This window comes from Aythya ferina, assembly GCF_964211825.1.
Source record: "Aythya ferina genome assembly, chromosome: 2".
Lineage (NCBI taxonomy): Eukaryota > Metazoa > Chordata > Aves > Anseriformes > Anatidae > Aythya > Aythya ferina.
Genome location: NC_140297.1, coordinates 161570613 through 161598182, shown reverse-complemented (window position 1 = coordinate 161598182; position 27570 = coordinate 161570613). Strand labels below are relative to the sequence as shown.

Sequence of the window (27570 nt, the reverse complement as noted above, 5' to 3'; positions counted from 1 at the left end):
GCAGGAGGGGCAGCAATGGTTATTTTTTTCAGCCTGTTGAGCAAAGAGCACCCTCCACAGGAAAAAAGCCACACCTTTCGTAGCACGTCCTTAAGGTTACAGCCCAGCTTCTGCCGATAGAGGTTCGTAAAGTTAAAGCTCTGCTGCTTCTTCTCGGACTCTGACAGTAAGATCACTTGACCGCCAGGATGGCGAGGGCAACAGCTACGTCCTCTTCCACTCTTCTGCGGCACAGCAAACTCATTCCCGGTCCGTATTCCTCTGGCTGGTACACTATTATCTACCGTTCACCTGATTAACTCTGTTGGGTAGGCTGTTGAACTCTAGCTCCTCTAGCGTTCTCTCTAAGTGCTGTATTAAGACACGATTTTTAAACCTAGGGAAGTAATTTCATTTCTTCTTCCAAAAACAGCAGTTAAATAACTCAGTATTATTTGGCCACGACAAACAGTATTAGCGGAGGCTCTCTGTTTCCAGCATGGAAGAGCTTCCCTCATTTCTGACATCAGAATGGCAAATTTAATTTGATACAGCCATCTTTCCCCAACCCACGCAAATTCTGGGTCTTTCTTCCATAACCACCCGTATCTTTCTATTTCACACTTCAGCTCTAGGTAACGACCATTTACTTCAGAAAATACAACGGCAGTTTGACCGCTGAAACTGTAATAATTTAAGTATGTCAAAACAAAACACTTGTTTTGGAAAAGACTGAGATTTGCTATCATGAACAACGTTAGCGTTTAACTCCGAATCATTCGTATCTATACAAACCTTGCTCCTTCCCTTATAGCAAATTCAATGAAATACTTCTGAGTTTCCATCCGTCCTTGTACGTACCTCCTCAAGAAGAGAGAAGATTTTTTTCACGATCTTAAACAAGAGATCCAAACAGATATTAGAAACAGATCTTGTAAATGCATTTTCAGTAAATCTCAACAGCCAAAGGAAAAACAACAAAGCCTAGAGTTTCCCATTTCTGCATACAGTAATGCACGTAAGAAAAAAAAGCCAGCATACCAATAATTTGAAGTGATATCGATTAGCTGATATTCAAATGTAACGCTGAATTTTCTTCTCTTAAAAGAGCAGTATCTAGAAACACCTGCCCTTGGAAAATGCAGACTAGGTTTAATCAGCAGAGAAGCCTTGTATCTCCACGAACACGCTGCCATGATCAGCAGTTAATAGAAACAAAGGGATACCGAGCCATGTTTCAACCTAGAGCTGTCATTTTTGAAAGCAGAGGTTTAAGATAACTACTCTTTACAAGATGACCGATCTATGTGGAGCATGAGCACGATTGTCTCGTATAAAGTTTAACAAAAAAAAAAAAAAAAAGTAGCGCAAAAGAATGAACCGGACACCTTAGATGTGAAACAACAGTATTTTTTCATTGGTTTCTGTGTTTTCTTCTCTGAAGCAACTATGAAAACACGAATGGTGCTGTGACTAAGCCTGCTTAAGAGTACTGCAGTAAGGACGGTGAGGATATAAAGTTGGACTGTGAATACATGTACTTACTTTCTTGTTCTTCCACTACTTGTACACGAGTAATCAAAAATCATTCCAAATCTGAGGTTTTATTTTCAAAATAGATCCTCATTTCAAGAAAAAGTCTTCTGTACCCCTAGCCTATTTTTAATACACTAATAAAGAACTTACTTCTTCCACGTTTGCAAACCTCTTTCACCACTCTGATTTTAATACCAGCATCGCTTCCCTCCAACATTGTAGGTGTTATTTTAAATCAATTTGGCACAGATTCAGAAGTAGACTCCATCACTCGTTTTTGGTCATCTCCAGCCACGCTGTAATTTAGAGGCCCTCGAACAAGTGCATTGGTACCAGGTTTACGATCCAAGCCATCTTTGCATCATTTAAGCAATTGAACTCATCATGTAGAGAGTCTAAGTCACCAGGTGACATTTCATCCTCTCCCTTAACAGCTGGAACCGAAGAAGCCATTTGCACAGACAAGCCATCAATTTGCTCTTCCAGCAACTGACAGTTTTCTGCTTTCTTCTCTCCATTACCATCTTGGACAGTACTGATACCAGTGTCTGAAAATTAAGAAGGAGCTTAGTAGTGCATATAACTGCAGGATCAAAAAACACAGAAGGACATTATTCTGCATCCCTTCTTGTTGAAAGTACTGTGGAGAGAGTTACTCAGCACTGTCAGATCACTTCAGTAGTTTTATTCACCCTTTGACGCAACCACAGGAATACCTCCTTTTGGGCTGCTACCGTCTCATATGACTGTCGTGAAGTTATTTGCTGTATTCCCATTTCAGTGACTAAAGCAAACTAAAGTTTCCCCTCCTTCCCCCAGTTCCAGCAAATTTTTCTTTCGACTCTGCTGCAACAGGTGGGTAAATTACTATTTGTGAGAAATTTAAATTTTTTTTTTTTTTTTTTTTTTTACACACTTTCCTTCCCCACTTCTCCCTTCCCCACTATAGAATACACAAATGAGAATTAAAAGCTGAAATGAAATCCTTGCTACCGCCAAACCATCGTGGTGAAAGGTTTCAGCACTTTTTAGAAACAGTTCCAAATTATTGCTCATTCAGGACTTCGTTACCTATAGCAACAGCCTGTTTGTCTAAGCCGACCAAAGAAATTCAGTCCCAATTAACTCTAAAACTTACGTGTCCTTTTGAATTAACACGGAAAGCACGGAGACCTTTTTTTTTTTTTTCCTGCACACTATGTCCATTTATGACCACACAAGTTCCTGTACTACAACAACTCCAACACACCTTTATTTGTTGGCATGCCTTTGAGGTTCAGATATGGTGACGGAGATCCAGCAGCACAGGGTGGCCCTTTCCCACCAACATGGTTTGTCACAACAGTGACTGTGGCCGTCGCAATAGCGGCGACGTGCTACGCCTTCTCTCTTTAGTGATGCTGGAGTATTGGGCTCTCCAGGACGCTTGATCTTATTCTGAGGCCCAGCAACAAATTTATCTGCTTCATCTATCATCGTACCCTGAAAAGACTTTTTTTTTTTTTTTTTAATATAAGTAAAAAACAATTGCTTCGTCAATTCACTACCAGAGTATTTGCCTCCGTGTTACAATTCAGTTACTTTTCAAATAATGATACAGCAGATAGCAAGACTTCTCCTACCTTCTCATCCTGTTTGAACAGACTGCCAAGTGTATGAAGAAGCCTTTTTGGTTGATCTGGATCAATCTCCCGAAGGGGTGAAGGCATCATTTTCAACTACTCCTGATGATTTCCCCTTTGAGCAACAGGAACGCCGTGAAGGCAGTCTGCAGCAGAACAAGGTATCTAAATTTAGTCTACCTTAAGACTAAGGAAATACAAGCCTCGCATGCTTCCATTTCCAGTGTTAGCATTTAAGATCTAGAAATCACTATTTCCTCCCTCTACAAAACAAAGGAAAAGCAAAAGGCAAATAAAGCCCCTCTTTCCTTTCACCATCACTATAAGAACATCTACTGCATCCTGTTGCACAGGAAAGCTCACCCATGAAACTGAATTTTCAAATTCCAAGCACGCACAACATGTTTTGTGACAGAAGGCAGAAATTTCATTCTTTTCCTTCGGAATCTAGGGAAGGACGACTGACCCAAGAAACGATGCAAAGTCTACTTCCTCTCCCACACCGAGGACAGAAACACTACTTAGGTGAATTAAATAGCTGTACCAGAATATTAATAAATAATTGTGTCCATTTACCTTCATCCTGCCCCACGATATCCCTGTGTGTTTTCAGAAGATTGGTTCTCATTCCGGTTAGCTGATCTAGAAGATTGTGACAAGACATATCATATGCATTTCTGAATGCCCGTGGCTTCAAATCCTAGTTTTATAATAAAACAAGTAACTTTCAGTTAACCCGCGAGTTCTCACGCACAAAGAAATTGCTCTGTGGGCTGTACTACCGTTAACTACTAAAAAAAAAAAACAAAACAAAAAAAAATTCCAAAACAACTTCAGACATTCTGAACGTATTCTGAAACAACTTTCTTTCCATCTCTCCGGAAAGAGCTTTCCTCCTATCTGTGACAAAGGAAAAAAAAAAAAAAAAAAAGTTGTGATCGCGGGAGTCGTTACACAAAGCCACACTCTGTGAATTCACTACTACAGTTAAGATCATTTTTAGTCAAAAATACCTCGGCAGCAATGCTATCACTGCAAACATAGCGTTGCCAAAAAAAAAAAAAAAAAAAAGAAATTCAACTCAAGATATAGGAGAGGGCGAGCTAAAAGCACAAATAACATGACCGATGGAGGCTGCAACAACCACCTGGTAGATGGTTGTCCACAGCCCTCGGATTGCATGGTCGTCTTTCCTGACAAACGAATACTGGAAGAACAGAAAAGATACACCGTGTGTCCGCAAAAGCCTTCGGGGAGACTACTGAAAGGAAAACCAAACCAAAAAACTAGGAACAGCAAGTGGCGTATACGTCAGTTTTGTTAACAGAGCACCACTAATGTACCAGGAATTTCCACATTCTTCGCCCCTCCTCTACCTTGAAAATGTCACCCAATTCTGTCAGTGTCTTCACCATCAGCATTTATTTATTTATTTCGTTTTTCACGTGGACATCCGAGGAAAACATTGAGTACCCTGTCATCGAGGAAGAAGAGAGGGGGGGGAAAAAAAAAAAAAAAAAAAAAAAGAGAGATGAGGGGGGAAGAAGCACTGCCATTCCTTTCCTCGGTAATGCGAGCAAAAAGCTCAGGCGCTCAGCAACAATGTGCTTTGAAAGATAAAACACAGAAGAAACTGCACGTTATTTAGTCTCAGCTACAGAGTCACGTGTATTTGTACCTGCTCATTTATTCATCTGCCAGTGTATTTTAGTACAAACGCTACAGAACATAGAAACCGCAAGGTTACTACTACCTTTTGTGACCGACGCGATCTTTGGCAGGAACAGCTATCGAAAAAGAACCAACAAAATCCCCTTCGTCGACAGCCATCCGAACCTTTATCGTCTAACAGCAGTCCTACAAACATCCCCTGGGATGCTCAACTCCTGAAACTTTCTGTTCAACTTGAGGCAGAACAAGCCCTTACCCTGGGCACCTTCACCCAGCTCTCCACTGCTAGCAGAGTAGCACCCTGATACTGTCCAGGACGCGCTGCAGCAGCCTACTCGCTTACGCGTATTTACTGCAGCCTGGTTCGAGACGCGCACAGAGGGACCCACGAAAAATCCACCCTTTCCTTCAGAGAAGTAAATACATACATACATACGGACGACACGGTAAGGAAGAAAAGCTGAACACACAGCATGCGGTCCTTTACCGTGGGGCAGATCCAGCATCAGCACAAGGAGCTTTGGGGCACGTGAGCGATCATCTACACCGGCCATCGCGACAAGCCAAACTCACGCACACGAGCCTCGACCTAAAAACACAGAACACATTAAGTTCCTTTATAGCTTATGGAAGTAACAACCAGCATCTTAGATGCAGTTGGATAGTTGGATTGCATCAGCTTAGGGACTGCCTCCTTCAAAACGCACAGGGGGGTGGGGAAACCAGTCTTGGAAACCTGTTGCCTAACAGGAAGGAGACTGTTGTCTTCTCCTCCATAGGTGACGTTCTTCCAAGCATCGTCCTGCTCCTGGATTTTACCAGCCGCGACGGGATGGTCCTACCGGCGTGAGTCGGGAACGCTTCCCACGGGGTTTCTGTGACACTGAAGTAAGTTTTCCGCAGGTACAAGTAACGCAGCACGAGACGGCAAGGAAGCTAAGGCACCGTCTGCAGCACAGCACGTGTGCGATATTGGGCCTGAGGGGACCAGTCAAAGCCTGCAGTAATCGCTGAACAGGTGGGCAAGCAGGGAGCCCTACGGGAAACAAAGCTCACGTTCTGCAAAGCTCTTTTCCCGTCAAGAAGACGGCCTTTTCTATTCAGCGCATTTACTGAACTTTAGGCTACTTCCCATTCGCTTTGGCAAGTTAGCCTTTGCGTAAGCCAAGAGGTTTTAAACTGCCAAGCACCACTGATGGTTCTTGTTCTCCAACAACAGGGAATTTCAATCAGGGCACTCGTTAACAGGAAAGCCTGGCTCTGTTTCACACAAATCACGTACCTAAACCACGGAGACAGGAGTCTGCAGGAAGAACTCTTTAAAAGGTGAACTTAAAGAGAAGGATACTACTCATTTTTCCACAACTTCTGCAAGGACTGCGGCAAAAAAAGGCTGAACCAGGGACGTCTCTATCATCATCCCCTCTAGAATTCAGCAACTCCATACAGTTATGGGGCAAATACCACAGCTGCAGCGCAAGACAAACAAAGACCTCGAAGGTCACGTTTCTGCCTGCGTACCGAGTTCCGCTGGGAAGACCCCCCACCTCTGGAAAGACCCCCAGCCGCTCAACTCCCAAGCAACGTTGCCACGGCCAGTGCTTACGCAGAGTTTTGCTCTCTCTCGCTGCTCAGTACAGGCCCAAGGCCTCCTTTATTGCACACAGTTCAAGCAAAACTCTTGGGACATAACCAAGAGACAGACAGACAGACAGACAGAAATTGCCTCTCACGTCTGTCCTCACTGACCGCAACCAGCGTCCTGGAAAGCCCCGCAAGCACCGGTCTATTCCTAGGACAACTCCGAAAGCTGAGGCGGGACAAAGTTTAGCCTCTCGTACCAAAGACTGAGCAACAGACAGAGCCTGACAGGCCAGTTCATTCTAGGTCTAAGAGGCTACTACGACTCGGCAGGCACTACGTGCCTTCCTTCCCTTTGCGCTTCCCAGCGCCGAGCAGCTCGCGCTTCCGCAAATTCAATGAAGCCTTTGAGCCGGGGCTGCAGGAAGCTTACGAGCACGCCTTGATTCCACCCCGAGGTCGCTGCGACTTACCTGGGCAGTCGGGACGGACGGGCTGCTCTCTCTCCTGAGAACCCTGCGACCGCAGCACGCCAGCTGCGGCTTTCCTCGCTTTACCCGGTGCGCCACCTTCGCTCGGCAACAAACCCCGCAGGGGTCCTAGCGGCGGGGAGCTGCTTCTGCCCCGGTGAACCGCAGCACAAGGAGAGAGCCGGCTGTCAGGACGCAGGGAGAGGAAAGCCTCCGAGGCGCGGCGCGGCGCAGCCCAACGATCAAGCGCAGCGAGGACCCGCGCCCGGCCTCAACACCCCCCGCCCCTCCCGGCCCGACGCTCCGAGGAGGCACCCCCGGAGGCTCTCGCTCGCCTCACCGCCGGCAACCGCGCTCGCCGCCAGCGGCAACCTGCGCCTCCCGGCGCGCACGGCCCGGCCCCGGCCCGGCCCCGGCCCGGCCGCGCAGCCCGGAGCCCACGTGGCCGCCCGGCAGCGCAGAACTACAGCTCCCAGCATGCCTCGGGACGGAGCACTCCAGCCAATCCAGAGGGGCGTCGGCCACGCGCACGCAACGGCACCTCCTCCTGCTGCCCTCTCTGCCCCCCCCCGCCGCCGCAGCCGCCCCCCTCTCCCCTGTCCCCTCTCCCCCAGCCCCCCGAAGCCGCCCCAGCTCCTCTCGTGCTCCGAGCATCTCCAGCATTTCAGGAACTGGAACCCTGGAACCGCTGACGTCTGGCACGTGTCAGAAACGTGGCAGGAGACGTACTCTGCTGTCGCAAGGCACTTGCAAAGCCGGCCCGACAGCTGAAGCAGACTCACACAGTCCACCGAGCAACTCGGGGCCCCCACTGCTGTCCACTCACCCTCATGCTTCGTTCAAGCTTCCGTGCCTACGCCCTGAGCTACAAGAAACAAAGAGAGAAGGTCACATCCACAATGGATACGCAAACAGTGCGGCACATGCAGAGGACTCAAACACAGAGACCAGAGCCAGACAAATAAAACAAACAAACAAACAAACAAACAAACTGAAGTCCACAAATGCCACAAGGCCATGAATGCATAGCAGCCCCGGCAGGGGTAATGGCAGACATACCCTTTGCAGATGAAAAAGGTGACCCCGCTCAGTCTCTTGGTAATACTGCACCAACACGGTCAAGCCTCTTGTAGCATGTCATCAAGCTGGTTTTAGTCCTCTGGAGAGTTACACAAGTGGGTTGATTCATCTAGAGATTAAAATACAGATCAAACACAGGAGCGTATCCCACCATCCCAAAAAAAAAGTGAGCCAGCAACCTCTGCTACATATCCCTCTATGAAGTGAATTCCAAGCCCTTAGAATTCCAGAAATCCATAGACTCCAGCCTGCCTAGAGAACCCGGCAACTGACTGAAGGAAAAACAAAGCACTTACCCCCAAAGAGCAGCCCAGGCAGAAGGAGCTCTCTGACGGCATACTTGGGGCTCATATACCTTTTGGTCCCACCCAGCACCCAAACCCAATCACCTGGGAAAGGGGAGGGGCAAAGCACATGAAAGTAGAAAGAGGAGGAGCAGCAGCTGTGGTTTATTTACTTATTTATAAGGCTTAGCTCAACAGCATGCAGAGGGCAGACAGGAGAACTGGGGTGTTTCTAGAAGCAACAATCCCCATGCTTTCGCTGCAGCTTTGAATATTGAAAGGACAACACAACCAAGCAAGTAACTGAAGCTTTTTCAGCTCGAATTAGCTCAAACTTTTATTTACGCAGAAAGAAAAATCTAGGAGCAGAACAGATTATACGCCAACAAAATCAATTCCGTTCCACTCGCAGCAAAAATCACTTCCTTCAGCAGGCTATCTGAGAACCAAAAGGCTATGCTGATGGGTCAAAACACACTACAGGACACTGGGGCCGGGCCCTCCGCTGCACCCACTTAAAACCCATCCCTACACTCACCAAGGTGCAACCCCAACCCGAACACAGACGCAGCATTTCAGCCTCAACACAGTTTCCAGAACTGCTGGAAAGCAAGCTTCATCCTCAGCGAGGCGTGCTCAGGCTGCACAGGAGGGGGCTTCGGGCACCTCTTTGCCTACCGAAGAAGACCGCCATCAGCACCTGCTTTGTTCCGATCCTAAAGGCTAACATCACAGCCCACGTCGCCTGGGACACCTGATAAACAGAAGAGAAAGCAGCCATACCGTTTTCAAGCCGTCCCTGCACGTGTCGCTCCTCGATGATCTGCAACCTCCTCTCAAATCCTCAACCGCTTCTGTGGAGAGCCTGCCATGGCACCTGCAAAGCAAGACCCTTCGCAGTCACCTCGTGCTACTTGGCAGTTCTGCTCCAATCCAGCTCACAAACAGCCCGCCCTTCCCGTGCTGCTCTTCAGAGTGCAGCTTGGCCCCTCTGAGCCTGTGCGACACACCTGTGAAACAAAAAGAAAAGCATAGGCTGAAGCAGCATCCAAAGCCACAGCACAGCTGGGACAGTTACTCTCATCTGCTCCCTAACCTCTGCTCCCTCACCTGCCCTCGAGGCAGATGCTTCCATCTGCTCTCTTAGGCCAGCTACAACACCCCTGAAATATCAACAGGATTTTTACTGTACTTTGTGCAGTTAAGTAACTGCAGTGACAACTGCACCCCTAAAGTACCTGCTACATCTGTTCATCGCTCACCTTGCCAAAAGCAGCTCCGGTCAAGTCCCGCGTTGTACACTGTGTTTCAGCTTTAACAAATGAAAACGGTCACAAGATAATCATTCAGCTGCCAGCATTAGCACCCATCCCTCAACAACACAAAGGGACCCCGCTTACAATATTATCATTTCAAAACAGCAGCCCCCATACCTCAGCACACCTCAGAAGTAGACCAAGCCAGTCACCGAGCTGCCTACGGAGCGCTGAACAGTTCCGGAAGGAGCTCTTTCCTGTGACAGGTTCCTCCAAAGGTTTACGCTCTACTGGGGACAGGAGAGAAATAAAAATAAAAGTTTCAAAAACCCCTTATCTGTAAGCTTTCAAGATTCCACAGACCTCCTCCTCAAGCACACCGTTCAAGCACTATGCGAGCAGCTGCTCACAAGCAGCTCAACTCTTCCCCCCCACACGCACATCTGACAAACACCACAGAGATGACTGTGCCTGCTGCCCTTCAGTACGTGCCCAGAGGCAGACCAGATGTCTTCGCCAACACAGTCCGGACAATGTATTAGCACACCCATGCACTGCCACGTTAGCTGTCATCACTAACTGCCAGGCAGGACAGCTCCAGACCAAACACATACACACACAGCCACGCCACAAACACTACAAACAAAACACACAACACAAGGCGCAAGAAAAAGTGACCCCCGGAGGGAAGCCCTATGGCAACAGCAAGTCACAACAGGTGCTCTGCACCAGACCCAAGGAGAGACTCAAATGTCACGACACGCGACTGGAAGACACTGCCAGAACTGGGGTGATGGAGGCCTAAAAAGCCTTCCTTCAAGACAAGAGACCAGAAGGATGGGGACTGAAAAACCCATATGATTCAAAGATCGAAGCCGAAATTCCTTTAAGCGGTATATTCTTTATTGCAGCGCTGGATGCACGGGGGGATCTCTCCACCTATCGTGCATACCCAAAGCAGAAAGCAGTCTTGAATTTATACAATCAATCTATCAATATTCTACCGGCGTCTATACATATTCATTGCCTACCCCCGCCTTCCCTCGCTTCTCATGCTAATTAGCCTTTTGGCACCTTGCGCCTGAGTAGAGCCTCCCAAGAACTGTGGGCAGGGGCCTTTGGGACGTGGGCAGGGGTCTTTGGGAGGAAGACCCCGAGTCTTCCTCACATTGTACTTTTCACCTTTGGTCAGGAATCCGCTGAGTTGGCATGTTTCTTAATCGCAAGAGCTGGCTGTTGCTAATTCTTCCCTTTGTTGTGTCTTTATAATGAATTCCAACGTCCAGTTTTGAGATTTATAGTCCTTACATTTGTTTCTCTGTCCGTCTGCCGCTTCCTTATCGTGAGTTCCGGTGTCTTGTTTCGAGATATACAGTCCTTGTCTGGGGACTGTCCTTGCCTCCCCAATACCTCCTTAATCACATAAGACGACGCTTAGGAAATCAATTCCCAAGCAAGAGCTCCTGATGCGGCCCAGATGACTTCCACAAGAGCGAGGATGGAAACAGATGCGATCTCAAACCGAATATGATGCACGAGACCTGAAACAGAACTGCACTTCAAGCAGCGACTGCAAGACAAGAAGTGCTCGGATCAGAGCCACGATGACAAAACAAGCACTGAGGCCCTTCAGCACCGCTACCAAGTCGCCTGTCTGGTCTGTCCAGTGTAAAAAGCTAGAAGGATATCAAGACCCGAGAAGCACAGAACAGACATTGCAGAAGCAACACTACAGGACAGACGAACAGAAGGAAACTGTCCTGCCTGGCGCACGCACTCACGCTACAAAATAATCCCGCTGCTTCTATTAGCCTGGTGACCCAGCCACAAGCAGCCTGAACGTGACCCAGCCTGAACCACCCTCGCAGCGGCACCAAGTATTTTCAGCCAGCTGGCTCCACGCTGCTCTGGCTCCCAGCTCCCATTAGCCACCCCAGATATGCAAATACCAGGTGCCCCCCAACTTAGCTCTCAGGTTGCTGCATGGTAAATTCCCTCCGCCTCAAGAAATACACAGGCACTGGTCGTCATCTTAGTCAATTGCCAGGCTCATCATCAGCTGCAAAAACAGAGTACCAGCATTCACTAGCATGCCGGTCATGATGCCCACCTTCTCCACAACACTGACTACTGCTGATGCAACATACAACTATGCTCACCTGTTCCTCTCCAAATCCAAGCTCCAACAGTGCAACCAGTATCATCCACACCACCTGGGAAAACAAAGGGATTAAATGATCGTTGCGTTCACAACACATCACCCAATGGTGTGTTTTTTTTGTTGTTGTTGTTTTTGTTATTGTTGGTTTTTGTGTGTGTGTTTCCTGTATTTATTTATTTTTTAGTCTGCTTTAGCTCAACGGCATGCAGAGTGCAGACAAGAAAACTGGGGTGTTTCTAGAAGCAACAATCCCCACGCTTTTGCTGTAGCTTTGAATATTAAAAGGACAATACGACCCAGCAAGTAACTGGAACTTTCTTACCTGGAATTAGCTCAAACTTTTCTTCACATTGAAAGAAAAATCTAGGAGCAGAACAGATTATACACCAACAAAATTGAGTCCATTTCATCCCCAGAAAAAAAATCACATGCTCTCATCCCCTCCTGTACCTCAGCCGCTTGCCTACCCCACGTGGCACACGCTTCCATCTGTTCTCTTTACCCACTTATAGCACCTCTAAAAGGCAAACTGGAATTTTACTCTATTGGCTGTAGGAAAATAACTGCAGTGACAACCGCGCCCCAAACTGAGCCAGCAGCCCCTACTAAACATCCCTCTACTAAGTGAATTCCAAGCACTTAAAATCCAGAAATCCATAGACTCCAGCCTGCCTAAACAACCCTGCAACGGACAGAAGGAAAAACAAAGCACTGTCCCCAAAAGAGCAGCCCAGGCAGAAGGAGCTCTCTGATGGCATGCCTGGGGCTCATATAGCATTTAGCCCCGCCCAGCACCCAAACCCAATCACCTGGGAAAGGGGAGGGGCAAAGCACATGAAAGTAGGAAGAGAGCAAAAGGAGCAGCTGTGTTTTGTTTTGTTTTCCTTTCCTTTCCTTTCCTTTGTTTTTTAAAATCTGTTTTATCTCAAAAACATTCAGAGAGCAGACAAGAGACCTGTGGTGTTTCTAGAAGCAAAAATCCCCTTTTGCTTTTGCTGCAGCTTTTAATGTTGAACTGATAACGGCACCAAGCAAGTAACTGAAACTTCTTCAACTGGAATTAGTTTAAACACGCTCACCGTCATCTGCAAACACAGAGAACCAGCATTCACTAGCCCTAACCCTAACCCCAACCCTCACCCTAAACTCTAACCCTAGCCCCAGCCCTAGTCCCTAAGCCCAACCCTGGTTCCCGAGAACTTCATTTCCAGGCATGCTCTGGGCGCTCAACATGGCCTCCCGGAGGTCCGGAGGCCCAGAACTACATTGCCCGGCATGCTCCGGGCACCCAACATGGCCTCCCGGAAGTTCGGAGTCCCAGAACTACATCTCCCGGCATGCTCCGGGCAGTCAACACGGCCTACCGGAAGCCTGGTGCCGGAAAACTACACCTACCAGAATTCCCTGGACAGCCAGCACGGCCAATCAGAGGCCGAGTTTTCGAGAACTACATTTAACAGCACTCACTGTAACCCTAGCCCTTCCCGCCCTTACACAAAAAAGCCTCAAGCCCTATCCCTAAACATCCTCGAAACCCCTACGGACCTAACCCAAACTATTTACCACACTAAACCCCTGAAGTCCTATGCCTAAAACCCCTAACCCAATAAATTAAGACGCTCAAATCCCAAACCCGCAAAATTGAGATGCTCAAATCCCAAACCCCCTTCCAAAAAAGAAAAAGAAAAATCAAGAAGAAAAAAAAATCAAACAAAACAAAAACAACAAAAGGGGTAGATCTGGTGGCATCTGCCCTGTAACCCTGCAAAAATCACGAGGGACCTAGAACAACAAAGCAAACGCACAAAATAACATTGACATCCTATCCATAAATGTGCTATAACAATTAATCACCTCCAAAGAGCTTCAAGCAATAAATGCACATACTACTAGATCGGTTTCCTCTAAAAGATCGTACCAGACCCTGACCCACCAAAAGAACCCTGCATGTAGCTAACAGAAGCATCAACAAAGCACTGACCCCAAAGAGCAGCCCAGGCAGAAGGAGCTCTCTGATGCCGTGCCTGGGGCTCCTATACCATTTGGCCCCGCCCAGCACCCAAACCCAATCACCTGGGAAAGAGGAGGGGGCAAACCACAAGAAAGAGAGCAGGAGCAGCAGCAGCTGTGTTCTTTTATTTATTTATTTATTTGTTTTTTTTTGTGCCTATCCCTAGTTTACAGCATGCAGAGTGCAGACAAAAGAACTGGGGTGTTTCTAGAAGCAAAATTTACCGTATTTATGCCTCAGCTTTGAACATAGAAAGGACAATACAACCAAGAAAGTAAATGAAATATTTTCCACGGGAATTAGCTCAAACGTTAGTGTTAGGTCAGAGGTTGGACTCAATGATCTTGAGGTCTCTTCCAACCTAGAAGATCTGTGATTCTGTGTGATTTACATATGAAGAAAAATCTAGGAGCGTAGGAAATTACACAGCAAAAAAAACAACGACGTAATAAGCAACGCGCATGCACGGCCCCACGGCCGCCTGCAGTACTCGTTTTCCACCAGCAGGAGGCGGCAGAGGGCGCCCCCGGGCCCCACCGCGCATGCGCCCCCCTCGGCCGCCTGCAGTACTCGTTTTCCACCAGCAGGAGGCGGCAGAGGGCGCCCCCGGGCCTCACCGCGCATGCGCCCCCCTCGGCCGCCTGCAGTACTAGTTCTCCACCAGCAGGTGGCGGCAGAGGGCGCCCGCGGGCGTCACCGCGCATGCGCGCCCCCCGGACGCCTGCAATACCCGATTAAAACCAGCAGGTGGCGGCAGAGGGCGCCCCCGGGGCCCCACCGCGCATGCGCGCCCCCCGGCCGCCTGCAGTACCCGATTAAAACCAGCAGGTGGCGGCAGAGGGCGCCCGCGGGCGTCACCGCGCATGCGCGCCCCTCGGCCGCCTGCAGTACCCGATTAAAACCAGCAGGTGGCGGCAGAGGGCGTCCGCGGGCGTCACCGCGCATGCGCGCCCCCCGGCCGCCTGCAGTACCCGATTAAAACCAGCAGGTGGCGGCAGAGGGCGCCCGCGGGCGTCACCGCGCATGCGCGCCCCCCGGCCGCCTGCAGTACTCGCTTCCCACCAGCAGGTGGCGGTAGAGGGCGCACGCGGGCGTCACCGCGCATGCGCGCCCCCCGGCCGCCTGCAGTACTCGCTTCCCACCAGCAGGTGGCGGCAGAGGGCGCCCGCGGGTGCCAACGCGCATGCGCGTCCCCCGGCCGCCTGCAGTATTCGTTTTGCACCAGCAGGTGGCGGCAGAGGGCGCCACCGGACCCCACGGCGCATGCGCGTCCCCCGGCCGCCTGCAGTACTTGCTTCCCACCAGCAGGTGGCGGCAGAGGGCGCCCGCGGGCGTCACCGCGCGTTGCGCGCCCCCCGGCCGCCTGCAGTACTCGTTTTCCACCAGCAGATGGCGGCAGAGGGTGCCCACGGGCGTCATGCGGCATTCGTGGCGCCCGGCAGCCTGCAGTACTCGCTTCCCACCAGCAGGTGGCGGCAGAGGGCGCCCCCCGGCTGCCTGCAGTACCCCTTCACCACCAGCAGGTGGCGGCAGGGGGCGCCACCGGACCCCCACCGCGCATGCGCGCCCCTCGGCCGCCTGCAGTACTCGTTTTCCACCAGCAGGTGGCGGCAGAGGGCGCCCGCGGGAGGCCTTGTCGGGCGGATCACAGCTCGCCTACTGTGCCATTCGGAGCTTGTGGCTGTATTTTTTCCAACGTATTTGCTACCCACACCCCGCGGGGCAGCTTGTCTTACAAAGAATTCTCTCTGTTAATATTCTCTTTAAGGCGGGCACGAAGCATCCACTGCTCTTCTAAGCAAGCAACCTTCCTTCTGTGCTCCCTTCGGGATGCAGGACTATGTGCACTCAGATTTATTCCACTCATTTTTCTTCCCCTTTTCATTGGCACAGTCTCCAAGGACGCCTGGCTTTCTTCTCACAGACTCGCGTCCGTTTCAGTGTAAGGCATCTTTTCCCTCCGCTGCTCTAATCCAAATTCAAATTATCCAGATAAAACAATAGAGAGGTAAGAGAGAACTGTCTGAGTTAAAGTCACCATCTTTCTGTAACTAATTTAGCAGACAGCTGTACCACATCAGAGGAGGAGGTTTAGATGCTAACCAGGTCAGGCACATCACGGTCAAGTGAGCGCCCCCGGAATCACTAAAGAAACTTAAGGAAGAATCTACTAGAAGAAAGCTGTCTCCTCTTACCACCACCTATTTAAAAGATAGTGTAGTACAGGCAGTTCTACGTGCATAAAACCACATACACACAGTATACCTGACCCAAGTAAATTCCCTCTGAGAAGTCCACCATTAAGCAAAAGAGGTGTATTGTGGTGACATACAGCTGCCGTGTAATGATCCTGAAGGGATGAATCGCCCTATGTATTCCAAGGTACTCCTGTGGTTCGTTTGTTTTTTTTTTCAAGTACGTTCCCGCTAAGAAAAGAGTTCAGAATTGTTTATAACGAGTTCGTTCCAAGTGTCACTTTCTCACTTAACGTAGTAATAAAGATACGCTGCTGCTTTTGGATTTTATTTCCTTCTTGAATCTCACTGGTGTAATTCCAATGGTCAAACAACCTCTTCCAGAAAGACCAGCCCACTGCTTCACAGGAGAAGGAAAAGATGTCTCACACACGCTGGCTAGTACTAAAAAGAGTAATAGGAAGAGAAGTTCAGGCCATCAATGTAAGTATGTTTCCCTGCCTCTTCTGCTGGCTGGTCAAGTGGAATCCTCAGGACAGCCCCAGTACCTTGTGAAGAGCTTCTTAACGCCAGCACAACTTCAACCTGTCTTTTAAAAGAAAGCTGTTAAAGGAGCAGGAGACTGTTTTTAAATGAGAACAACCGAAAATAAAATTATCTGAAGAGCCACTTACTACTGGCATATTACCGTTTAAAAGGAAAATATTAATTACGTGCAGGTGCTCCAGTCTTCGTTGCATTTTCTGTGATTCACAACATTACCTTTGAACAAAAGAGTAAGAGGAACGGAAGGGAGGATATTAACTCGGGTAACCAAGGATTTGGTAAGCTGGAACTTGGTGTCTTTAACACTTTAGCCTTGGAGCAAAAATGTACACCCTGTACAGGCTGAGCTGACTGATGAGGCAGGTGCTCCAGGGTACGTGCTACCGGGAGGTAAGTAACAAACACATTCCGCAGCTATTACCAGAAGTGGGGTTTCAGGATATGCAGACTGGTTTCACAAAAAATATTAGCGGTCTGTTGGTGACAGACAATTTGAGGAATTCAGCGCTGCCCATTACAGACTCCTCAGATCGGCACTTAACGAGAATTAATAAAACGTTTTTTTTTTTTTATATATATATATATATACACACACACACACACACACACACCTATGTTCAAAAAAATGCATACAGTTAAAATATCAAATTAGTGATCCGGTAACAACACTGTTCAAAACCAATCTCTTTTGTATGAACATTAAAATAAATGCACACTTTTAAAAGCATTTCTTTTTAGTGCTTCCAAAGCACAGCGTGTGCCAAGGCAAGGCCACCTGAAGAATCTCCGTCCTCCTCACGGGATGAAAGAGAACTGAAGTCAGGGACCTGGGAAGCCTCAGGTGCGCTTTCATAATGTCTGCAGATAAAAACAGAAGAGAGTCTGAGGTAGATTGTTTAGTAACCACCAAGTGGTAACAGTCACAGGGCTGTCTTTAGCTTTCATTAACACAACAGCAGTTTCTTTACTCTCGATCTATGCTGAATCTCAAGTTTAAAGGCATGGCTAGCAGTTCTCGGGAACAAGGCCCTCGTCTCTGTGCTGGCAACATGCAGTATTACCAGTGCAGGTGTTTCTGGGAGTTTTGGTTGGTTGGTTGGTTTTTTATTGGGGGGGGGGGGGGGGGGGGACGGGGACGACACAACAGATGGGATCTCTCCACAATGCAGACACTGTGTGCATTTGACAGTGCCCCATTTTAGTGCGATCCACTGCCTATTGCACGTAAAACGGCTAATGACAGTATTCAAGTGAGTAAATTCTCACCACCTGCAGGAGGGGCAGCAATGGTTATTTTTTTCAGCCTGTTGAGCAAAGAGCACCCTCCACAGGAAAAAAGCCACACCTTTCGTAGCACGTCCTTAAGGTTACAGCCCAGCTTCTGCCGATAGAGGTTCGTAAAGTTAAAGCTCTGCTGCTTCTTCTCGGACTCTGACAGTAAGATCACTTGACCGCCAGGATGGCGAGGGCAACAGCTACGTCCTCTTCCACTCTTCTGCGGCACAGCAAACTCATTCCCGGTCCGTATTCCTCTGGCTGGTACACTATTATCTACCGTTCACCTGATTAACTCTGTTGGGTAGGCTGTTGAACTCTAGCTCCTCTAGCGTTCTCTCTAAGTGCTGTATTAAGACACGATTTTTAAACCTAGGGAAGTAATTTCATTTCTTCTTCCAAAAACAGCAGTTAAATAACTCAGTATTATTTGGCCACGACAAACAGTATTAGCGGAGGCTCTCTGTTTCCAGCATGGAAGAGCTTCCCTCATTTCTGACATCAGAATGGCAAATTTAATTTGATACAGCCATCTTTCCCCAACCCACGCAAATTCTGGGTCTTTCTTCCATAACCACCCGTATCTTTCTATTTCACACTTCAGCTCTAGGTAACGACCATTTACTTCAGAAAATACAACGGCAGTTTGACCGCTGAAACTGTAATAATTTAAGTATGTCAAAACAAAACACTTGTTTTGGAAAAGACTGAGATTTGCTATCATGAACAACGTTAGCGTTTAACTCCGAATCATTCGTATCTATACAAACCTTGCTCCTTCCCTTATAGCAAATTCAATGAAATACTTCTGAGTTTCCATCCGTCCTTGTACGTACCTCCTCAAGAAGAGAGAAGATTTTTTTCACGATCTTAAACAAGAGATCCAAACAGATATTAGAAACAGATCTTGTAAATGCATTTTCAGTAAATCTCAACAGCCAAAGGAAAAACAACAAAGCCTAGAGTTTCCCATTTCTGCATACAGTAATGCACGTAAGAAAAAAAAGCCAGCATACCAATAATTTGAAGTGATATCGATTAGCTGATATTCAAATGTAACGCTGAATTTTCTTCTCTTAAAAGAGCAGTATCTAGAAACACCTGCCCTTGGAAAATGCAGACTAGGTTTAATCAGCAGAGAAGCCTTGTATCTCCACGAACACGCTGCCATGATCAGCAGTTAATAGAAACAAAGGGATACCGAGCCATGTTTCAACCTAGAGCTGTCATTTTTGAAAGCAGAGGTTTAAGATAACTACTCTTTACAAGATGACCGATCTATGTGGAGCATGAGCACGATTGTCTCGTATAAAGTTTAACAAAAAAAAAAAAAAAAAGTAGCGCAAAAGAATGAACCGGACACCTTAGATGTGAAACAACAGTATTTTTTCATTGGTTTCTGTGTTTTCTTCTCTGAAGCAACTATGAAAACACGAATGGTGCTGTGACTAAGCCTGCTTAAGAGTACTGCAGTAAGGACGGTGAGGATATAAAGTTGGACTGTGAATACATGTACTTACTTTCTTGTTCTTCCACTACTTGTACACGAGTAATCAAAAATCATTCCAAATCTGAGGTTTTATTTTCAAAATAGATCCTCATTTCAAGAAAAAGTCTTCTGTACCCCTAGCCTATTTTTAATACACTAATAAAGAACTTACTTCTTCCACGTTTGCAAACCTCTTTCACCACTCTGATTTTAATACCAGCATCGCTTCCCTCCAACATTGTAGGTGTTATTTTAAATCAATTTGGCACAGATTCAGAAGTAGACTCCAATCACTCGTTTTTGGTCATCTCCAGCCACGCTGTAATTTAGAGGCCCTCGAACAAGTGCATTGGTACCAGGTTTACGATCCAAGCCATCTTTGCATCATTTAAGCAATTGAACTCATCATGTAGAGAGTCTAAGTCACCAGGTGACATTTCATCCTCTCCCTTAACAGCTGGAACCGAAGAAGCCATTTGCACAGACAAGCCATCAATTTGCTCTTCCAGCAACTGACAGTTTTCTGCTTTCTTCTCTCCATTACCATCTTGGACAGTACTGATACCAGTGTCTGAAAATTAAGAAGGAGCTTAGTAGTGCATATAACTGCAGGATCAAAAAACACAGAAGGACATTATTCTGCATCCCTTCTTGTTGAAAGTACTGTGGAGAGAGTTACTCAGCACTGTCAGATCACTTCAGTAGTTTTATTCACCCTTTGACGCAACCACAGGAATACCTCCTTTTGGGCTGCTACCGTCTCATATGACTGTCGTGAAGTTATTTGCTGTATTCCCATTTCAGTGACTAAAGCAAACTAAAGTTTCCCCTCCTTCCCCCAGTTCCAGCAAATTTTTCTTTCGACTCTGCTGCAACAGGTGGGTAAATTACTATTTGTGAGAAATTTAAATTTTTTTTTTTTTTTTTTTTTTACACACTTTCCTTCCCCACTTCTCCCTTCCCCACTATAGAATACACAAATGAGAATTAAAAGCTGAAATGAAATCCTTGCTACCGCCAAACCATCGTGGTGAAAGGTTTCAGCACTTTTTAGAAACAGTTCCAAATTATTGCTCATTCAGGACTTCGTTACCTATAGCAACAGCCTGTTTGTCTAAGCCGACCAAAGAAATTCAGTCCCAATTAACTCTAAAACTTACGTGTCCTTTTGAATTAACACGGAAAGCACGGAGACCTTTTTTTTTTTTTTCCTGCACACTATGTCCATTTATGACCACACAAGTTCCTGTACTACAACAACTCCAACACACCTTTATTTGTTGGCATGCCTTTGAGGTTCAGATATGGTGACGGAGATCCAGCAGCACAGGGTGGCCCTTTCCCACCAACATGGTTTGTCACAACAGTGACTGTGGCCGTCGCAATAGCGGCGACGTGCTACGCCTTCTCTCTTTAGTGATGCTGGAGTATTGGGCTCTCCAGGACGCTTGATCTTATTCTGAGGCCCAGCAACAAATTTATCTGCTTCATCTATCATCGTACCCTGAAAAGACTTTTTTTTTTTTTTTTTAATATAAGTAAAAAACAATTGCTTCGTCAATTCACTACCAGAGTATTTGCCTCCGTGTTACAATTCAGTTACTTTTCAAATAATGATACAGCAGATAGCAAGACTTCTCCTACCTTCTCATCCTGTTTGAACAGACTGCCAAGTGTATGAAGAAGCCTTTTTGGTTGATCTGGATCAATCTCCCGAAGGGGTGAAGGCATCATTTTCAACTACTCCTGATGATTTCCCCTTTGAGCAACAGGAACGCCGTGAAGGCAGTCTGCAGCAGAACAAGGTATCTAAATTTAGTCTACCTTAAGACTAAGGAAATACAAGCCTCGCATGCTTCCATTTCCAGTGTTAGCATTTAAGATCTAGAAATCACTATTTCCTCCCTCTACAAAACAAAGGAAAAGCAAAAGGCAAATAAAGCCCCTCTTTCCTTTCACCATCACTATAAGAACATCTACTGCATCCTGTTGCACAGGAAAGCTCACCCATGAAACTGAATTTTCAAATTCCAAGCACGCACAACATGTTTTGTGACAGAAGGCAGAAATTTCATTCTTTTCCTTCGGAATCTAGGGAAGGACGACTGACCCAAGAAACGATGCAAAGTCTACTTCCTCTCCCACACCGAGGACAGAAACACTACTTAGGTGAATTAAATAGCTGTACCAGAATATTAATAAATAATTGTGTCCATTTACCTTCATCCTGCCCCACGATATCCCTGTGTGTTTTCAGAAGATTGGTTCTCATTCCGGTTAGCTGATCTAGAAGATTGTGACAAGACATATCATATGCATTTCTGAATGCCCGTGGCTTCAAATCCTAGTTTTATAATAAAACAAGTAACTTTCAGTTAACCCGCGAGTTCTCACGCACAAAGAAATTGCTCTGTGGGCTGTACTACCGTTAACTACTAAAAAAAAAAAACAAAACAAAAAAAAATTCCAAAACAACTTCAGACATTCTGAACGTATTCTGAAACAACTTTCTTTCCATCTCTCCGGAAAGAGCTTTCCTCCTATCTGTGACAAAGGAAAAAAAAAAAAAAAAAAAGTTGTGATCGCGGGAGTCGTTACACAAAGCCACACTCTGTGAATTCACTACTACAGTTAAGATCATTTTTAGTCAAAAATACCTCGGCAGCAATGCTATCACTGCAAACATAGCGTTGCCAAAAAAAAAAAAAAAAAAAAGAAATTCAACTCAAGATATAGGAGAGGGCGAGCTAAAAGCACAAATAACATGACCGATGGAGGCTGCAACAACCACCTGGTAGATGGTTGTCCACAGCCCTCGGATTGCATGGTCGTCTTTCCTGACAAACGAATACTGGAAGAACAGAAAAGATACACCGTGTGTCCGCAAAAGCCTTCGGGGAGACTACTGAAAGGAAAACCAAACCAAAAAACTAGGAACAGCAAGTGGCGTATACGTCAGTTTTGTTAACAGAGCACCACTAATGTACCAGGAATTTCCACATTCTTCGCCCCTCCTCTACCTTGAAAATGTCACCCAATTCTGTCAGTGTCTTCACCATCAGCATTTATTTATTTATTTCGTTTTTCACGTGGACATCCGAGGAAAACATTGAGTACCCTGTCATCGAGGAAGAAGAGAGGGGGGGGGAAAAAAAAAAAAAAAAAAAAAAGAGAGATGAGGGGGGAAGAAGCACTGCCATTCCTTTCCTCGGTAATGCGAGCAAAAAGCTCAGGCGCTCAGCAACAATGTGCTTTGAAAGATAAAACACAGAAGAAACTGCACGTTATTTAGTCTCAGCTACAGAGTCACGTGTATTTGTACCTGCTCATTTATTCATCTGCCAGTGTATTTTAGTACAAACGCTACAGAACATAGAAACCGCAAGGTTACTACTACCTTTTGTGACCGACGCGATCTTTGGCAGGAACAGCTATCGAAAAAGAACCAACAAAATCCCCTTCGTCGACAGCCATCCGAACCTTTATCGTCTAACAGCAGTCCTACAAACATCCCCTGGGATGCTCAACTCCTGAAACTTTCTGTTCAACTTGAGGCAGAACAAGCCCTTACCCTGGGCACCTTCACCCAGCTCTCCACTGCTAGCAGAGTAGCACCCTGATACTGTCCAGGACGCGCTGCAGCAGCCTACTCGCTTACGCGTATTTACTGCAGCCTGGTTCGAGACGCGCACAGAGGGACCCACGAAAAATCCACCCTTTCCTTCAGAGAAGTAAATACATACATACATACGGACGACACGGTAAGGAAGAAAAGCTGAACACACAGCATGCGGTCCTTTACCGTGGGGCAGATCCAGCATCAGCACAAGGAGCTTTGGGGCACGTGAGCGATCATCTACACCGGCCATCGCGACAAGCCAAACTCACGCACACGAGCCTCGACCTAAAAACACAGAACACATTAAGTTCCTTTATAGCTTATGGAAGTAACAACCAGCATCTTAGATGCAGTTGGATAGTTGGATTGCATCAGCTTAGGGACTGCCTCCTTCAAAACGCACAGGGGGGTGGGGAAACCAGTCTTGGAAACCTGTTGCCTAACAGGAAGGAGACTGTTGTCTTCTCCTCCATAGGTGACGTTCTTCCAAGCATCGTCCTGCTCCTGGATTTTACCAGCCGCGACGGGATGGTCCTACCGGCGTGAGTCGGGAACGCTTCCCACGGGGTTTCTGTGACACTGAAGTAAGTTTTCCGCAGGTACAAGTAACGCAGCACGAGACGGCAAGGAAGCTAAGGCACCGTCTGCAGCACAGCACGTGTGCGATATTGGGCCTGAGGGGACCAGTCAAAGCCTGCAGTAATCGCTGAACAGGTGGGCAAGCAGGGAGCCCTACGGGAAACAAAGCTCACGTTCTGCAAAGCTCTTTTCCCGTCAAGAAGACGGCCTTTTCTATTCAGCGCATTTACTGAACTTTAGGCTACTTCCCATTCGCTTTGGCAAGTTAGCCTTTGCGTAAGCCAAGAGGTTTTAAACTGCCAAGCACCACTGATGGTTCTTGTTCTCCAACAACAGGGAATTTCAATCAGGGCACTCGTTAACAGGAAAGCCTGGCTCTGTTTCACACAAATCACGTACCTAAACCACGGAGACAGGAGTCTGCAGGAAGAACTCTTTAAAAGGTGAACTTAAAGAGAAGGATACTACTCATTTTTCCACAACTTCTGCAAGGACTGCGGCAAAAAAAGGCTGAACCAGGGACGTCTCTATCATCATCCCCTCTAGAATTCAGCAACTCCATACAGTTATGGGGCAAATACCACAGCTGCAGCGCAAGACAAACAAAGACCTCGAAGGTCACGTTTCTGCCTGCGTACCGAGTTCCGCTGGGAAGACCCCCCACCTCTGGAAAGACCCCCAGCCGCTCAACTCCCAAGCAACGTTGCCACGGCCAGTGCTTACGCAGAGTTTTGCTCTCTCTCGCTGCTCAGTACAGGCCCAAGGCCTCCTTTATTGCACACAGTTCAAGCAAAACTCTTGGGACATAACCAAGAGACAGACAGACAGACAGACAGAAATTGCCTCTCACGTCTGTCCTCACTGACCGCAACCAGCGTCCTGGAAAGCCCCGCAAGCACCGGTCTATTCCTAGGACAACTCCGAAAGCTGAGGCGGGACAAAGTTTAGCCTCTCGTACCAAAGACTGAGCAACAGACAGAGCCTGACAGGCCAGTTCATTCTAGGTCTAAGAGGCTACTACGACTCGGCAGGCACTACGTGCCTTCCTTCCCTTTGCGCTTCCCAGCGCCGAGCAGCTCGCGCTTCCGCAAATTCAATGAAGCCTTTGAGCCGGGGCTGCAGGAAGCTTACGAGCACGCCTTGATTCCACCCCGAGGTCGCTGCGACTTACCTGGGCAGTCGGGACGGACGGGCTGCTCTCTCTCCTGAGAACCCTGCGACCGCAGCACGCCAGCTGCGGCTTTCCTCGCTTTACCCGGTGCGCCACCTTCGCTCGGCAACAAACCCCGCAGGGGTCCTAGCGGCGGGGAGCTGCTTCTGCCCCGGTGAACCGCAGCACAAGGAGAGAGCCGGCTGTCAGGACGCAGGGAGAGGAAAGCCTCCGAGGCGCGGCGCGGCGCAGCCCAACGATCAAGCGCAGCGAGGACCCGCGCCCGGCCTCAACACCCCCCGCCCCTCCCGGCCCGACGCTCCGAGGAGGCACCCCCGGAGGCTCTCGCTCGCCTCACCGCCGGCAACCGCGCTCGCCGCCAGCGGCAACCTGCGCCTCCCGGCGCGCACGGCCCGGCCCCGGCCCGGCCCCGGCCCGGCCGCGCAGCCCGGAGCCCACGTGGCCGCCCGGCAGCGCAGAACTACAGCTCCCAGCATGCCTCGGGACGGAGCACTCCAGCCAATCCAGAGGGGCGTCGGCCACGCGCACGCAACGGCACCTCCTCCTGCTGCCCTCTCTGCCCCCCCCCGCCGCCGCAGCCGCCCCCCTCTCCCCTGTCCCCTCTCCCCCAGCCCCCCGAAGCCGCCCCAGCTCCTCTCGTGCTCCGAGCATCTCCAGCATTTCAGGAACTGGAACCCTGGAACCGCTGACGTCTGGCACGTGTCAGAAACGTGGCAGGAGACGTACTCTGCTGTCGCAAGGCACTTGCAAAGCCGGCCCGACAGCTGAAGCAGACTCACACAGTCCACCGAGCAACTCGGGGCCCCCACTGCTGTCCACTCACCCTCATGCTTCGTTCAAGCTTCCGTGCCTACGCCCTGAGCTACAAGAAACAAAGAGAGAAGGTCACATCCACAATGGATACGCAAACAGTGCGGCACATGCAGAGGACTCAAACACAGAGACCAGAGCCAGACAAATAAAACAAACAAACAAACAAACAAACAAACTGAAGTCCACAAATGCCACAAGGCCATGAATGCATAGCAGCCCCGGCAGGGGTAATGGCAGACATACCCTTTGCAGATGAAAAAGGTGACCCCGCTCAGTCTCTTGGTAATACTGCACCAACACGGTCAAGCCTCTTGTAGCATGTCATCAAGCTGGTTTTAGTCCTCTGGAGAGTTACACAAGTGGGTTGATTCATCTAGAGATTAAAATACAGATCAAACACAGGAGCGTATCCCACCATCCCAAAAAAAAAGTGAGCCAGCAACCTCTGCTACATATCCCTCTATGAAGTGAATTCCAAGCCCTTAGAATTCCAGAAATCCATAGACTCCAGCCTGCCTAGAGAACCCGGCAACTGACTGAAGGAAAAACAAAGCACTTACCCCCAAAGAGCAGCCCAGGCAGAAGGAGCTCTCTGACGGCATACTTGGGGCTCATATACCTTTTGGTCCCACCCAGCACCCAAACCCAATCACCTGGGAAAGGGGAGGGGCAAAGCACATGAAAGTAGAAAGAGGAGGAGCAGCAGCTGTGGTTTATTTACTTATTTATAAGGCTTAGCTCAACAGCATGCAGAGGGCAGACAGGAGAACTGGGGTGTTTCTAGAAGCAACAATCCCCATGCTTTCGCTGCAGCTTTGAATATTGAAAGGACAACACAACCAAGCAAGTAACTGAAGCTTTTTCAGCTCGAATTAGCTCAAACTTTTATTTACGCAGAAAGAAAAATCTAGGAGCAGAACAGATTATACGCCAACAAAATCAATTCCGTTCCACTCGCAGCAAAAATCACTTCCTTCAGCAGGCTATCTGAGAACCAAAAGGCTATGCTGATGGGTCAAAACACACTACAGGACACTGGGGCCGGGCCCTCCGCTGCACCCACTTAAAACCCATCCCTACACTCACCAAGGTGCAACCCCAACCCGAACACAGACGCAGCATTTCAGCCTCAACACAGTTTCCAGAACTGCTGGAAAGCAAGCTTCATCCTCAGCGAGGCGTGCTCAGGCTGCACAGGAGGGGGCTTCGGGCACCTCTTTGCCTACCGAAGAAGACCGCCATCAGCACCTGCTTTGTTCCGATCCTAAAGGCTAACATCACAGCCCACGTCGCCTGGGACACCTGATAAACAGAAGAGAAAGCAGCCATACCGTTTTCAAGCCGTCCCTGCACGTGTCGCTCCTCGATGATCTGCAACCTCCTCTCAAATCCTCAACCGCTTCTGTGGAGAGCCTGCCATGGCACCTGCAAAGCAAGACCCTTCGCAGTCACCTCGTGCTACTTGGCAGTTCTGCTCCAATCCAGCTCACAAACAGCCCGCCCTTCCCGTGCTGCTCTTCAGAGTGCAGCTTGGCCCCTCTGAGCCTGTGCGACACACCTGTGAAACAAAAAGAAAAGCATAGGCTGAAGCAGCATCCAAAGCCACAGCACAGCTGGGACAGTTACTCTCATCTGCTCCCTAACCTCTGCTCCCTCACCTGCCCTCGAGGCAGATGCTTCCATCTGCTCTCTTAGGCCAGCTACAACACCCCTGAAATATCAACAGGATTTTTACTGTACTTTGTGCAGTTAAGTAACTGCAGTGACAACTGCACCCCTAAAGTACCTGCTACATCTGTTCATCGCTCACCTTGCCAAAAGCAGCTCCGGTCAAGTCCCGCGTTGTACACTGTGTTTCAGCTTTAACAAATGAAAACGGTCACAAGATAATCATTCAGCTGCCAGCATTAGCACCCATCCCTCAACAACACAAAGGGACCCCGCTTACAATATTATCATTTCAAAACAGCAGCCCCCATACCTCAGCACACCTCAGAAGTAGACCAAGCCAGTCACCGAGCTGCCTACGGAGCGCTGAACAGTTCCGGAAGGAGCTCTTTCCTGTGACAGGTTCCTCCAAAGGTTTACGCTCTACTGGGGACAGGAGAGAAATAAAAATAAAAGTTTCAAAAACCCCTTATCTGTAAGCTTTCAAGATTCCACAGACCTCCTCCTCAAGCACACCGTTCAAGCACTATGCGAGCAGCTGCTCACAAGCAGCTCAACTCTTCC

At 48.2% G+C, this 27570-nt stretch overlaps 4 long non-coding RNA genes across 5 annotated transcripts; all 4 read right to left on the bottom strand.

Annotated features, from left to right (window-relative positions):
• Window positions 1-1564: 1564 nt before the first annotated feature.
• Window positions 1565-3785, bottom strand: LOC311433063. Its single transcript, XR_014690537.1, has 3 exons — window positions 3714-3785; window positions 3138-3283; window positions 1565-2063 (listed from the first exon to the last, which is right to left on the bottom strand). It is a non-coding gene; the product is annotated as an uncharacterized lncRNA (long non-coding RNA).
• Window positions 3786-7945: 4160 nt separating this feature from the next.
• On the bottom strand, window positions 7946-9100 carry LOC311431730. Its single transcript, XR_014689615.1, has 3 exons — window positions 9007-9100; window positions 8762-8897; window positions 7946-8048 (listed from the first exon to the last, which is right to left on the bottom strand). It is a non-coding gene; the product is annotated as an uncharacterized lncRNA (long non-coding RNA).
• A 1260-nt stretch (window positions 9101-10360) lies between these two features.
• Window positions 10361-12413, bottom strand: LOC311431729. 2 transcript variants are annotated; one of them, XR_014689613.1, is made up of 4 exons: window positions 12108-12413; window positions 11963-12003; window positions 11639-11692; window positions 10361-11538 (listed from the first exon to the last, which is right to left on the bottom strand). It is a non-coding gene; the product is annotated as an uncharacterized lncRNA (long non-coding RNA). The 2 variants fall into 2 exon arrangements; XR_014689614.1 differs by having other exon boundaries at window positions 12091-12406.
• A 13195-nt stretch (window positions 12414-25608) lies between these two features.
• On the bottom strand, window positions 25609-27432 carry LOC311431728. Its single transcript, XR_014689612.1, has 4 exons — window positions 27320-27432; window positions 26670-26763; window positions 26425-26560; window positions 25609-25711 (listed from the first exon to the last, which is right to left on the bottom strand). It is a non-coding gene; the product is annotated as an uncharacterized lncRNA (long non-coding RNA).
• Between the last annotated feature and the right edge of the window lie 138 nt (window positions 27433-27570).